A 14,479-nucleotide genomic window follows, 5' to 3' on the forward strand; every position below is an offset into this window, starting at 1 on the left:
TGGGTCTCAACTCTCCAGGGTTAAGGGATTCTTCCTTCAACTAAAACATGCATGTGGAACCGAGAGTATGATCCACCGTGTGATCAAGAAACGTTTTCAAATGTGTCTCAGTTTTCGTCCCCTGGTACTCAGGCGCAACATTCCAGACGCTTTACTAACACTCTCCCCACTTGGAGAGTCAGTGCCTTTAACCTCCTGTTTGGCCCAGTGTGCAATTTCTGCGTAAGATGAACAGGAATAGGGAGAACCAATGAGAGACTAGCTGGAGGTGTCTGGCCGGGCAAATTTATCCCTCATTTCCCACCAGGAAGAGTAATTAACCAAAGGCTCAGCGTGCCGTGCCGGAACCACACTAGGGCCTGAATCAATCCTGTGGTGTTGCGGCCAGCTCACAAGAAAGCGAGTTGAAGAAAGTAGCTCAGGGGCACTGTAATTCACAAACCTGCAGAGTTATAAATGACAGCTATCGTCCAAAAATATATTGAAGTAAGGCTGCCAAGAGGACTTGAAAGTGGGGCAGAATTGCAGAAAACCGATTTCAGGAGGTAGACTGGAATTGCATGTAAAGCATAGGAAAAGAGGCAGAACGTCCACAAGGATGCACTTGGCCAAAAAGGGCGTATGCGTTTTTTCCTGAATATATTCAGGAAAAAACGCATATGCCCTTTTTGGCCAACCAAACAAGCTTGCAAAGGAAATCTGCACTACAATGAAGTCTCACTGCCCCCTGGTCAAAAGGGCCATCTGAAAAAAGTGTAAAATCCAGAAAGGCAGGACAGGCCATGGAGAACTGGTAGCCTTGTTATGCTGATGGGCGGGATGTAAATTGCCAACAGCCACTCTGGAGAAGTGTATGGTGTTTCCTGAAACATCCAAAAAACAAAGCAACAGAGCCTAGGGCACTTCCACTTATGGTCCTATAGCTTAGGGAAATTAAAATCAAAAAGACACAGCCACCCCAATGTTTGCGACGGCTCTGTTTACAAGAACCTCGTTTACGGTACAAGTTCAATATCACAGAAAACGAAAAATGGATAAAGAAGTTGTGGTACTTACGTACAGTGCAATATCACTCAGCAATGAAATCTATATCATCAGGCCCATAGCACCATAATGAGTGGATTCAGATACGATGATTCTAAGTGAAATAAGTCACACAGAAAAAGAAACATCATAAGATATCACTAATACACGGAATGTAAACTTGGCTACACAGGAACTGATTTACAAAACAGAACAGGGTCTCAAATGTAGAACACCAACTTATGCTTGCTTAAGGGGAAAGGTGAGTTGGGGTGCTGCATAAAACCAGAGATTAAAATTAATACAGATACCGTTCCATAAGCCAAATATGTAATAGACAAGAGCTACTCCTTGCTCAACGAAGTGGACTCAACACCCCATATTAAACGCCTAAAAATATACCTGACTAGTAAGAATTTTAAAACCTATGGATTTATATGTCTCCGAAAGAGAATCAAGCGTGTGTACAGCGGCATAAACGCAGCAGTGATAGGATTGCTGAAGTTCGGTTAGCAAATGCAGAACCTTTGAAGTCATATTGCATGGTACCCATTCCATGGGTCTCAACTCTCCAGGTTTAAGGGATTCTTCCTTCAGCTAAAACATGCATGTGGTACGCAGAGTATGATACACCGTGTGATCGGGAAACGTGTTCAAATGTGTCTCAGTTTTCGTCCCCTGGTATTCGGGTGCAACATTCCAGACGCTTTACTAACACTCTCCCTACTTGGAGAGTCAGTGCCTTTAACCTCCTGTTTGGCCCAGTTTGCAATTTCTGCAGAAAATGAACAGGAATAGGGAGAACCCATGAGAGAGTAGCTGGAGGTGTCTGGACTGGCAAATTTAACTCTAATTTCCCACCAGGAAGAGGAATTAACCAAAGCCTCAGCGTGCCGTGCCGGAACCACACTGGGGCCTGAAGCAATCCTGCGTTGTTGTGGCCAGCTCACAAGAAAGCGAGTTGAAGAAAGGAGCTCAGGGGCACTGTCATTCACAACCCTGCAGAGTTATAAATGACAGCTATCGTCCAAAAATATATTGAAGTAAGGCTGTCAAGAGGACTTGAAAGCGGGGCAGAATTGCAGGAAACCGATTTCAGGAGGTAGACTGGAATTGCATGTAAAACATAGGAAAAGAGGCAGAACTTCCACAATGATGCACTTGGCCAAAAAGGGTGTATGAGTTTTTTCCTGAATATATTCAGGAAAAAACCCATATGCACTTTTTGGCCAACCAAGCAAGCTTGCAAAGGAAATCTGCACTACAATGAAGTCTCACTGCCCCTCGGTCAAAAGGGCCATCTGAAAAAAGTGTAAAATCCAGAAAGGCAGGACAGGCCATGGAGAACTGGGAGCCTTGTTATGCTGATGGGCGGGATGTAAATTGCCAACAGCCACTCTGGAGAAGTGTATGGTGTTTCCTGAAACATCTAAAGAACAAAGCAACAGAGCCTAGGGCACTTCCATTTATGGTCCTATAGCTTAGGGAAATTAAAATCAAAAAGACACAGCCACCCCAAAATTTGGGATGGCTCTGTTTACAAGAACCTCGTTTACGGTACAAGTTCAATATCACAGAAAGTGAAAAATGGATAAAGAATTTGTGGTACTTACGTACAATGCAATATCACTCAGCAATGAAATCTATGTCATCAGGCCTGTAGAAGCATAATGAGTGGATTCAGGTACGATTATTCTAAGTGAAATAAGTCACACAGAAAAAGAAACATCATAAGATATCACTACTACACGGAATGTAAAGTTGGCTACACAGGAACTGAATTACAAAACAGAACAGGGTCTTTAATGTAGAAAACCAACTTATGCTTGCTTAAGGGGAAAGGTGAGTTGGGGTCTGCATGAAACCAGAGATTGAAATTGGCACAGATACCGTTCCATAAGCCAAATATGTAATAGAGAAGAGCTACTGCTTTCTCAACGAAGTGGACTAAACACCCCCATATTAAACGCCTAAGAATATACCTGACTAGTAAGAATCTTAAAACCTATGGGTTTATATGTCTCTGAAAGAGAATCAAGCGTGTGTACAGCGGCATAAACGCAGCAGTGATAGGATTGGTGAGGTTCGGTGAGCAAATGCAGATCCTTTGAAATCATATTGCATGGCCCCCATTCCATGGGTCTCAACTCTCCAGGTTTAAGGGATTCTTCCTTCAGCTAAAACATGCATGTGGAACCCAGATTATGATCCACCGTGTGATCGGGAATCGTGTTCAAATATGTCTCAGTTTTCGTCCCCTGGTACTCGGGTGCAACATTCCAGACACTTTACTAACACTCTCCCCACTTGGAGTGTCAGTGCCTTTAACCTCCTGTTTGGCCCAGTTTGCAATTTCTGCGGAAAATGAACAGGAATAGGGAGAACCAATGAGAGACTAGCTGGAGGTGTCTGGACGGGCAAATTTAACTCTCATTCCCACCAGGAAGAGGAATTACCCAAAGGCTCAGCGTGCCATGCCAGAACCACACTAGGGCATGAAGCAATCCTGTGGTGTTGCAGCCAGCTCACAAGAAAGTGAGTTGAAGAAAGGATCTCAGGGGCACTGTAATTCACAAACCTGCAGAGTTATAAATGACAGCTATCGTCCAAAAATTTATTGAAGTAAGGCTGCCAAAGAGGACTTGAATGCCGGGTAGAATTGCAGGAAACCGATTTCAGGAGGTAGACTAGAATTGCATGTAAAGCATAGGAAAAGAGGCAGAACGTCCACAATGATGCACTTGGCCAAAAAGGGCGTATGCGTTCTTTCCTGAATATATTCAGGAAAAAACGCGTACGCCCTTTTTGGCCAACCAAGCAAGCTTTCAAAGGAAATCTGCACTACAATGAAGTCTCACTGCCCCCCGGTCAAAAGGGACATCTGAAAAAAGTGTAAAATCCAGAAGGGCAGGACAGGCCATGGAGAACTGGGAGCCTTGTTATGCTGATGGGCGGGATGTAAATTGGCAACAGCCACTCTGGAGAAGTGTATGGTGTTTCCTGAAACATCTAAAAAAACAAAGCAACAGAGCCTAGGGCACTTCCACTTATGGTCCTATAGCTTAGGGAAATTAAAGTAAAAAAGGCACAGCCACCCTAAAGTTTGGGACGGCTCTGTTTACAAGAACCTCGTTTACGGTACAAGTTCAATATCACAGAAAGCAAAAAATGGATAAAGAAGTTGTGGTACTTACGTACAATGCAATATCACTCAGCAATGAAGTCTATGTCATCAGGCCCGTAGCAGCATAATGAGTGGATTCAGGTACGATGATTCTAAGTGAAATAAATCACAGAGAAAAAGGAACATCATAAGATATCACTAACACACGGAATGTAAACTTGGCTACACAGGAAGTGAATTACAAAACAGAACAGGGTCTCAAATGTCGAAAAGCAACTTATGCTTGCTTAAGGGGAAAGGTGAGTTGGGGTGCTGCATAAAACCACAGATTGAAGTTAGCAGAGATGCCATTCGATAAGCCAAATATGTAATAGACAAGAGCTACTCCTTGCTCAACGAAGTAGACTCAACACCCCATATTAAACGCCTAAGAATATACCTGACTAGTAAGAATTTTAAAACCTATGGATTTATATGTCTCCGAAAGAGAATCAAGCATGCCGTACAGTGGCATAAACGCAGCAGTGATGGGATGGTGTGGTTCGGTGAGCAAATGCACACCGTTTGAAAGTCATATTGCATGGTACCCATTCCATGGGTCTCAAGTCTCCAGTTTTAAGGGATTCTTCCTTCAGCTAAAACATGCATGTGGAACCCAGAGTATGATCCCACCGTGTGATCGGGAAACGTGTTCAAATGTGTCTCAGTTTCGTCCCCTGGTACTCGGGTGCAACATTCCAGACGCTTTACTAACACTCTCCCCACTTGGAGAGTCAGTGCCTTTAACCTCCTGTTTGGCCCAGTTTGCAATTTCTGTGTAAGATGAACAGGAATAGGGAGAACCAATGAGAGACTAGCTGGAGGTGTCTGGACGGGCAAATTTAACTCTCATTTCCCACCAGGAAGAGGAATTAACCAAAGGCTCAGTGTGCCATGCCGGAACCACACTAGGGCCTGAAGCAATACTGCACTGTTGCGGGCAGCTCACAAGAAAACGAGGTGAAGAAAGGAGCTCAGGGGCACTGTAATTCACAAACCTGCAGAGTTATAATAAACAGCTATCGTCCAAAAATATATTGAAGTAAGGCTGCCAAGAGGACTTGATAACGGGGCAGAATTGCAGGAAACCGATTTCAGGAGGTAGACTGGAATTGCATGTAAAGCATAGGGAAAAGAGGCAGAATGTCCACAATGATGCACTTGGCCAAAAACGGCGTATGCGTTTTTTCCTGAATATATTCAGGAAAAAAGGCATACGCCGTTTTTGGCCAACCAAGCAAGTTTGGAAAGGAAATCTGCACTACAATGAAGTCTCACTGTGCCCGGGTTCAAAGGACCATCTGAAAAACTGTGTAAAATCCAGAAAGACAGGACAGGCCATGGAGAACTGGGAGCCTTGTTATGCTGATGGGCGGGATGTAAATTGCCAACAGCCACTCTGGAGAAGTGTATGGTGTTTCCGGAAACATCCAAAAAACAAAGCAACAGAGCCTAGGGCACTTCCACTTATGGTCCTACAGCTTAGGGAAATTAAAATCAAAAAGACACAGCAACCCCAAAGTTTGGCCGGCTGTGTTTCAAGATCCTAGTTTACGGTACAAGTTCAATATCGCAGAAAGCGAAAAATGGATAAAGAAGTTATGGTACTTACGTACAATGCAATATCACTCAGCAATGAAATCTATGTCATCAGGCCCATAGCAGCATAAAGAGTTGATTCAGGTATGATGATTCTAAGTGAAATAAGCCACACAGAAAAAGAAACATCATAAGATATCACTAATACACGAAATGTAAACTTGGCTACACAGGAACTGAATTACAAAACAGAACAGGGTCTCAAATGTAGAAAACTAACTTATGCTTGCTTAAGGGGAAATGTGAGTTGGGGTGCTGCATAAAACCAGAGATTGAAATGAGCACAGATACCCTTCCATAAGCCAACTATGTAATAGACAAGAGCTACTCCTTGCTAAACGAAGTGGACTCAACACCACATATTAAACGCCTAAGAATATACCTGACTACTAAAAATCTTAATACCTATGGATTTATATGTCTCCGAAAGAGAATCAAGCGTGTGTACAGCAGCATAAACACAGCAGTGATAGGATTGGTCAGGTTCGGTGAGCAAATGCAGACCCTTTGAAGTCATATTGCATATTACCCATTCCATGCGTCTCAACTCTCCAGGTTTAAGGGATTCTTCCTTCAACTAAAACATGCATGTGGAAGCCAGAGTATGATCCACCGTGTGATCGGGAAACGTGTTCAAATGTGTCTCAGTTTTCGTCCCCTGGTACTCAGGTGCAACATTCCAGACGCTTTACTAACACTCTCCCCACTTGGAGAGTCAGTGCCTTTAACCTCCTGTTTGGCCCAGTTAGCAGTTTCTGCGGAAAATGGACAGGAATAGGGAGAACCAACGAAAGACTAGCTGGAGGTGTCTGGACGGGCAAATATAACTCTCATTTCCCACCAGGAAGAGGAATTAACCAAAGGCTCAGCGTGCCATCCCGGAACTACACTAGGGCCTGAAGCAACCCTGCGGTGTTGCGGCCAGCTCACAAGAAAGCGAGTTGAAGAAAGGAGCTCAGTGGCACTGTCATTCACACACCTGCAGAGTTATAAATGACAGCTATCGTCCAAAAATATATTGAAGTAAGGCTGTCCAGAGGACTTGAAAGAGGGGCAGAATTGCAGGAAACTGATTTCAGGAGGTAGAGTGGAATTGCATGTAAAGCATAAGAAAAGAGGCAGAACGTCCACAATGATGCACTTGGCCAAAAAGGGCGTATGCGTTTTTTCCTGAATATATTCAGGAAAAACCGCATACGCACTTTCTGGCCATCCAAGCAAGCTTGCAAAGGAAATCTGCACTAAAATGAAGTCTCTCTTCCCCCCGGTCAAAAGGGCCATCTGAAAAAACTGTAAAATCCAGAAACGCAGGACAGGCCATGGAGAACTAGGAGCCTTGTTATGCTGATAGGCGGGATGTAAATTGCCAACAGCCACTCTGGAAAAGTGTATGGTGTTTCCAGAAACATCTAAAACACAAAGGAACAGAGCCTAGGGCACTTCCACTTATTGTCCTATAGCTTAGGGAAATTAAAATCAAAAAGACACAGCCACCCCAAAGTTTGGGATGGCTCTGTTTACAAGAACCTCGTTTACGGTACAAGTTCAATATCGCAGAAAGCGAAAAATGGATAAGGAAGTTGTGGTACTTACGTACAATGCAATATCACTCAGCAATGAAATCTATGTCATGAGGCCCGTAGCAGCATAATGAGTGGATTCAGGTACGATGATTCTAAGTGAAATAAGTCACACAGAAAAAGAAACATCATAAGATATCACTAATACACGGAATGTAAACTTGGCTACACAGGAACTGAATTACAAACAGAACAGGGTCTCAAATGTAGAAAACGAACATATGCTTGCTTAAGGGGAAAGGTGAGTTGGGGTGCTGCATAAAACCAGAGATTGAAATGAGCACAGATACCGTTCCATAAGCCAAATATGTAATAGACAAGAGCTACTCCTTGCTCAACGAAGTGGACTCAACACCCCATATTAAACGCCTAAGAATATACCTGACTAGTAAGAATCTTAAAACTTATGGATTTATATGTCTCTGAAAAAGAATCAAGACTGTGTACAGTGGCATAAGCGCACCAGTGATAGCACTGGTGAGGTTCGGTGAGCAAATGCAGACCCTTTGAAGTCATATTGCATGGTACCCATAACATGGGTCTCAACTCTCCAGTTTTAAGGGATTCTTCCTTCAGCTAAAACATGCATGTGTAACCCAGAGTATGATCCACCGTGTGATCGGGAAACGTGTTCATATGTGTCTCAGATTTCGTCCCCTGGTACTTGGGTGCAACATTCCAGACGCTTTACTAACACTCTCCACATTTGGAGAGTCAGTGCCTTTAACCTCCTGTTTGGCCCAGTTTGGAATTTCTGCGGAAGATGAACAGGAATAGGGAGAACCAATGAGAGACTAGCTAGAGGTGTCAGGATGGGCAAATTTAACTCTCATTTCCCACCAGGAAGAGGAATTAACCAAGGGCTCAGTGTGCCATGCCGGAAACACACTAGGGCCTGAAACAATTCTGCGGTGTTGCGGCCAGCGCACAAGAAAGCGAGTTGAAGAAAGGAGCTCAGGGGCACTGTCATTCACAAACCTGCAGAGTTATAAATGACAGCTATCGTCCAAAAATATATTGAAGTAAGGCTGCCAAGAGGACTTGAAAGCGGGGCAGAATTGCAGGAAACCGATTTCAGGAGGTAGACTGGAATTGCATGTAAAGCATAGGAAAAGAGGCAGAACGTCCACAATGATGCTCTTGGCCAAAAAGGGCATATGACTTTTTTCCTGAATATATTCAGGAAAAAAAGCATACGCTATTTTTGGCCAACCAAGCAAGCTTGCAAAGGAAATCTGCACTACAATGAAGTCTCACTGCCCCCTGGTCAAAAGGAGCATCTGAAAAAAGTGTAAAATCCAGAAACGCAGGACAGGCCATGGAGAACTGGGAGCCTTGTTATGCTGATGGGTGGGATGTAAATTGCCAACAGCCACTCTGGAGAAGTGTATGGTGTTTCCTGAAACATCTAAAAAACAAAGCAACAGAGCCTAGGGCACTTCCACTTATGGTCCTATAGCTTAGGGAAATTAAAATCAAAAAGACACAGCCACCTCAAAGTTTGGGACGGCTCTGTTTACAAGAACCTCGTTTACGGTACAAGTTCAATATCGCAGAAAGCGAAAAATGGATAAAGAAGTTGTGGTACTTACGTCCAATGCAATATCACACAGCAATGAAATCTATGTCATCAGGCCCGTAGCAGCATAATGAGTGGATTCAGGTATGATGATTCTAAGTGAAATAAGTCACACAGAAAAAGAAACATCATAAGATATCACTAATACACGGAATGTAAACTTGGCTACACAGGAACTGAATTACAAAACAGAACAGGGTCTCAAATGTGGAAAACCAACTTATGCTTGCTTAAGGGGAAAGGTGAGTTGGGCTGCTGCATAAAACCAGAGATTGAAATTAGCACAGATACTGTTCCATAAGCCAAATATGTAAGAGACAAGAGCTACTCCTTGCTCAACGAAGTGGACTCAACATCCCATATTAAACGCCTAAGAATATACCTGACTAGTAAGAATCTTAAAACCTATGGATTTATATGTCTCCGAAACAGAATCAAGCATGTGTACAGCAGCATAAATGCAGCAGTGATAGTATTGGTGAGGTTCGGGGAGCAAATGCAGACCCTTTGAAGTCATAATGCATGGTACCCATTCCATGGGTGTCAACTCTCCAGGTTTAAGGGATTCTTCCTTCAGCTAAAACGTGCATGTGGAACCCAGAGTATGATCCACCATGTGATCGGGAAACGTGTTCAAATGTGTCTCAGTTTTCGTCCCCTGGTACACGGGTGCAACATTCCAGACGCTTTACTAACACTCTCCCCACTTGGAGAGTCAGTGCCTTTAACCTCCTGTTTGGCCCAGTTTGCAATTTCTGCGGAAAATGAACAGGAATAGGGAGAACCTATGAGAGACTAGCTGGAGGTGTCTGGACGGGCAAATTTAACTCTCATTTCCCACCAGAAAGAGGAATTAACCAAAGGCTCAGCGTGCCATGCTGCAACCACACTAGGGCCTGAAGCAATCCTGCGGTGTTGCGGCCAGCTCACAAGAAAGCGAGTTGAAGAAAGGAGCTCAGGGGCACTGTAATTCACAAACCTGCAGAGTTATAAATGACAGCTATCGTCCAAAAATATATTGAAGTAAGGCTACCAAGAGGATTTGAAAGCGGGGTAGAATTGCAGGCAACCGATTTCAGGAGGTAGACTGGAATTGCATGTAAAGCATAAGAAAAGAGGCAGAAAGTCCACAATGATGCACTTGGCCAAAAAGGGAGTATGAGTTTTTTCCTGAATATATTCAGGAAAAAACTCATACTCCCTTTTTGGCCAACCAAGCAAGCTTGCAAAGGAAATCTGCACTACAATGAAGTCTCACTGCCCCCCGGTCAAAAGGGCCATCTGAAAAAAGTGTAAAATCCAGAAAGGCAGAACAGGCCATGGAGAACTGGGAGCCTTGTTATGCTGATGGGCGGGATGTAAATTGCCAACAGCCACTCTGGAGAAGTGTATGGTGTTTCCTGAAACATCCAAAAAACAAAGCAACAGAGCCTAGGGCACTTCCACTTATGGTCCTATAGCTTAGGAAAATTAAACTCAAAAAGACACAGCACCCCAAAGTTTGGGATGGCTCTGTTTACAAGAACCTCGTTTAGGGTACAAATGAAATATCGCAGAAATCGAAAAATAGATAAAGAAGTTGTGGTACTTACGTACAATGCAATATCACTCAGCAATGAAATCTATGTCATCAGTCCTGTAGCAGCATAATGAGTGGATTCAGGTACGATGATTCTAAGTGAAATAAGTCACACAGAAAAAGAAACATCATAAAATATCACAAATACACGGAAAGTAAACTTGGCTACACAGGAACTGAATTACAAATCAGAACAGGCTCTCAAATGTAGAACACCAACTTATGCTTGCTTAAGGGGAAAGGTGAGTTGGGGTGCTGCATAAAACCAGAGATTGAAATTAGCACAGATACCGTTCCATAAGCCAAATATGTAATAGACAAGAGCTACTCCTTGCTCAACGATTGGACTCAACACCCCATAGTAAACGCCTAAGAATATACCTGACTAGTAATAATCTTAAAACCTATGGATTTATATGTCTCTGAAAGAGAATCAAACGTATGTAAAGTGGCATAAGTGCAGCAGTGATAGGATTGGTGAGGTTCGGTGAGCAAATGCAGACCCTTTGAAGTCATATTGCATGGTACCCATTCCATGGGTCTCAACTCTCCAGGTTTAAGGGATTCTTCCTTCAGCTAAAACATGCATGTGCAACCCGCAGTATGATCCACCGTGTGATCGGGAAACGTGTTCAAATGTGTCTCAGTTTTCGTCCCCTGGTACACGGGTGCAACATTCCAGACGCTTTACTAACACTCTCCCCACTTGGAGAGTCAGTGCCTTTAACCTCCTGTTTGGCCCAGTTTGCAATTTCTGCGGAAAATGAACAGGAATAGGGAGAACCAATGAGATACTAGCTGGAGGTTTCTGGACGGGCAAATTTAACTCTCATTTCCCACCAGGAAGAGGAATTAACCAAAGGCTCAGCGTGCCATGCCGGAAGCACACTAGTGCCTGAAGCAATCCTGCGGTGATGTGGCCAGCGCACAAGAAAGTGAGTTGAAGAAAGGAGCTCAGGGGCACTGTCATTCACAAACCTGCAGAGTTATAAATGACAGCTATCGTCCAAAAATATATTGAAGTAAGGCTGCCAAGAGGACTTGAAAGCGGGGCAGAATTGCAGGAAACCGATTTCAGGAGGTAGACTGGAATTGCATGTAAAGCATAGGAAAAGAGGCAGAACGTCCACAATGATGCACTTGGCCAAAAAGGGCATATGACTTTTTTCCTGAATATATTCAGGAAAAAAAGCATACGCCATTTTTGGCCAACCAAGCAAGCTTGCAAAGGAAATCTGCACTACAATGAAGTCTCACTGCCCCCTGGTCAAAAGGAGCATCTGAAAAAAGTGTAAAATCCAGAAAGGCAGGACAGGCCATGGAGAACTGGGAGCCTTGTTATGCTGATGGGTGGGATGTAAATTGCCAACAGCCACTCTGGAGAAGTGTATGGTGTTTCCTGAAACATCTAAAAAACAAAGCAACAGAGCCTAGGGCACTTCCACTTATGGTCCTATAGCTTAGGGAAATTAAAATCAAAAAGACACAGCCACCCCAAAGTTTGGGACGGCTCTGTTTACAAGATCCTCGTTTAAGGTACAAGTTCAATATCGCAGAAAGCGAAAAATGGATAAAGAAGTTGTGGTACTTACGTCCAATGCAATATCACTCAGCAATGAAATCTATGTCATCAGGCCCGTAGCAGCATAATGAGTGGATTCAGGTATGATGATTCTAAGTGAAATAAGTCACACAGAAAAAGAAACATCATAAGATATCACTAATACACGGAATGTAAACTTGGCTACACAGGAACTGAATTACAAAACAGAACAGGGTCTCAAATGTGGAAAACCAACTTATGCTTGCTTAAGGGGAAAGGTGAGTTGGGCTGCTGCATAAAACCAGAGATTGAAATTAGCACAGATACTGTTCCATAAGCCAAATACGTAATAGACAAGAGCTACTCCTTGCTCAATGAAGTGGACTCAACAGCCTATATTAAACGCCTAAGAAAAAACCTGACTAGTAAGAATCTTAAAACCTACGGATTTATATGTCTCCGAAAGGGAAGCATGCGTGTGTACAGCGGCATAAATGCAGCAGTGATACGATTGGTGAGGATCGGTGAGCAAATGCAGACCCTTTGAAGTAATATTGCATGGTACCCATTCCATGGGTCTCAACTCTCCAGGTTTAAGGGATTCTTACTTCAGCTAAAACATGCATGTGGAACCCAGAGTATGATCCACCGTGTGATCGGGAAACGTGTTCAAATGTGTCTCAGTTTTCGTCCCCTGGTACTCGGGTGCAACATTCCAGACGCTTTACTAACACTCTCCCCACATGGAGAGTCTGTGCCTTTAACGTCCTGTTTGGCCCAGTTTGCAATTTCTGCGGAAAATGGACCGGAATAGGGAGAACGAATGAGAGCCTAGCTGGAGGTGTCTGGACGGGCAAATTTAACTCTCATTTCCCACCAGGAAGAGGAATTAACCAAAGGTTCAGCGTGCCGTGCCGTAACCACACTAGGGCCTGAAGCAATCCTGCGGTGTTGCGGCCAGCTCACAAGAAAGCGATTTGAAGAAAGGAGCTCAGGGGCACTGTCATTCACAAATCTGCAGAGTTATAAATGACAGCTATCGTCCAAAAATATATTGAAGTAAGGCTGCCAAGAGGACTTGAAAGCGGGGCAGAATTCCAGGAAACCGATTTCAGGAGGTAGACTGGAATTGCATGTAAAGCATAGGAAAAGAGGCAGAACGTCCACAATGATGCACTTGGCCACAAAGGGCGTATGCGTTTTTTCCTGAATATATTCAGGAAAAAACCATACGCACTTTTTGGCCAACCAAGCAGGCTAGCAAAGGAAATCTGCACTACAATGAAGTCTCACTTCCCCCCGGTCAAAAGGGCCATCTGAAAAAAGTGTAAAATCCAGAAAGGCAGGACAGGCCATGGAGAACTGGGAGCCTTGTTATGCTGATGGGCGGGATGTAAATTGCCAACAGCTACTCTGGAGAAGTGTATGGTGTTTCCTGAAACATCTAAAAAAACAAAGCAACAGAGCCTAGGGCTCTTCCACTTACGGTCCTATAGCTTAGGGAAATTAAAATCAAAAAGACAAAGCCACCCCAAAGTTTGGAACGGCTCAGTTTACACGAGCTGTGTTTACGGTACAAGTTCAATATCGCAGAAAGCGAAAAATGGATAAAGAATTTGTGGTACTTATGTACAATGCAATATCACTCAGCAATGATATCTATGTCATCAGGCCCGTAGCAGCATAATGAGTGGATTCAGCTATGATGATTCTATGTGAAATAAATCACAGTGAAAAAGAAACATCATAAGATATCACTAATACACGGAATGTAAACTTGGCTACACAGGAACCGAATTACAAAACAGAACAGGGTCTCAAATGTAGAAAACCAACTTATGCTTGCTTAAGGCGAAAGGTGACTAGGTGTGCTGCATAAAACCAGAGATTGAAATTAGCACAGATACCGTTCCATAAGCCAAATATGTAAAAGACAAGAGCTAGTCCTTGCTCAACGAAGTGGACACAACACATCATATTAAACACATAAGAATATATCTGACTAGTAAGAATCTTAAAACCTATGGATTTATATGTCTTTATAAGAGAATTAAGCCTGTGTACAGTGGCATAAACCCAGATAGGATTGGTGAGGTTCGGTGAGCAAATGCAGACCCTTTGAAGTCATATTGCATGGTACCCATTCCATGGGTCTCAACTCGCCAGGTTTAAGGGATTATTCCTTCAGCTAAAACATGCATGTGTAACCCAGAGTATGATGCACCGTGTGATCGGGAAACGTGTTCAAATGTCTCTCAGTTTTAATCCCCTGCTACTCGGGTGCAACATTCCAGACGCTTTATTAACACTCTCCCAACTTGGTGAGTCAGAGCCTTTCACCTCCTGTTTGGCCCAGTTTGCAATTTCTGCGGAAAATGAACAGGAATAGGGAGAACCAAGGAGAGACTAGCTG

The sequence above is a fragment of the Orcinus orca genome, chromosome 2 (assembly GCF_937001465.1).
Source record: "Orcinus orca chromosome 2, mOrcOrc1.1, whole genome shotgun sequence".
Lineage (NCBI taxonomy): Eukaryota > Metazoa > Chordata > Mammalia > Artiodactyla > Delphinidae > Orcinus > Orcinus orca.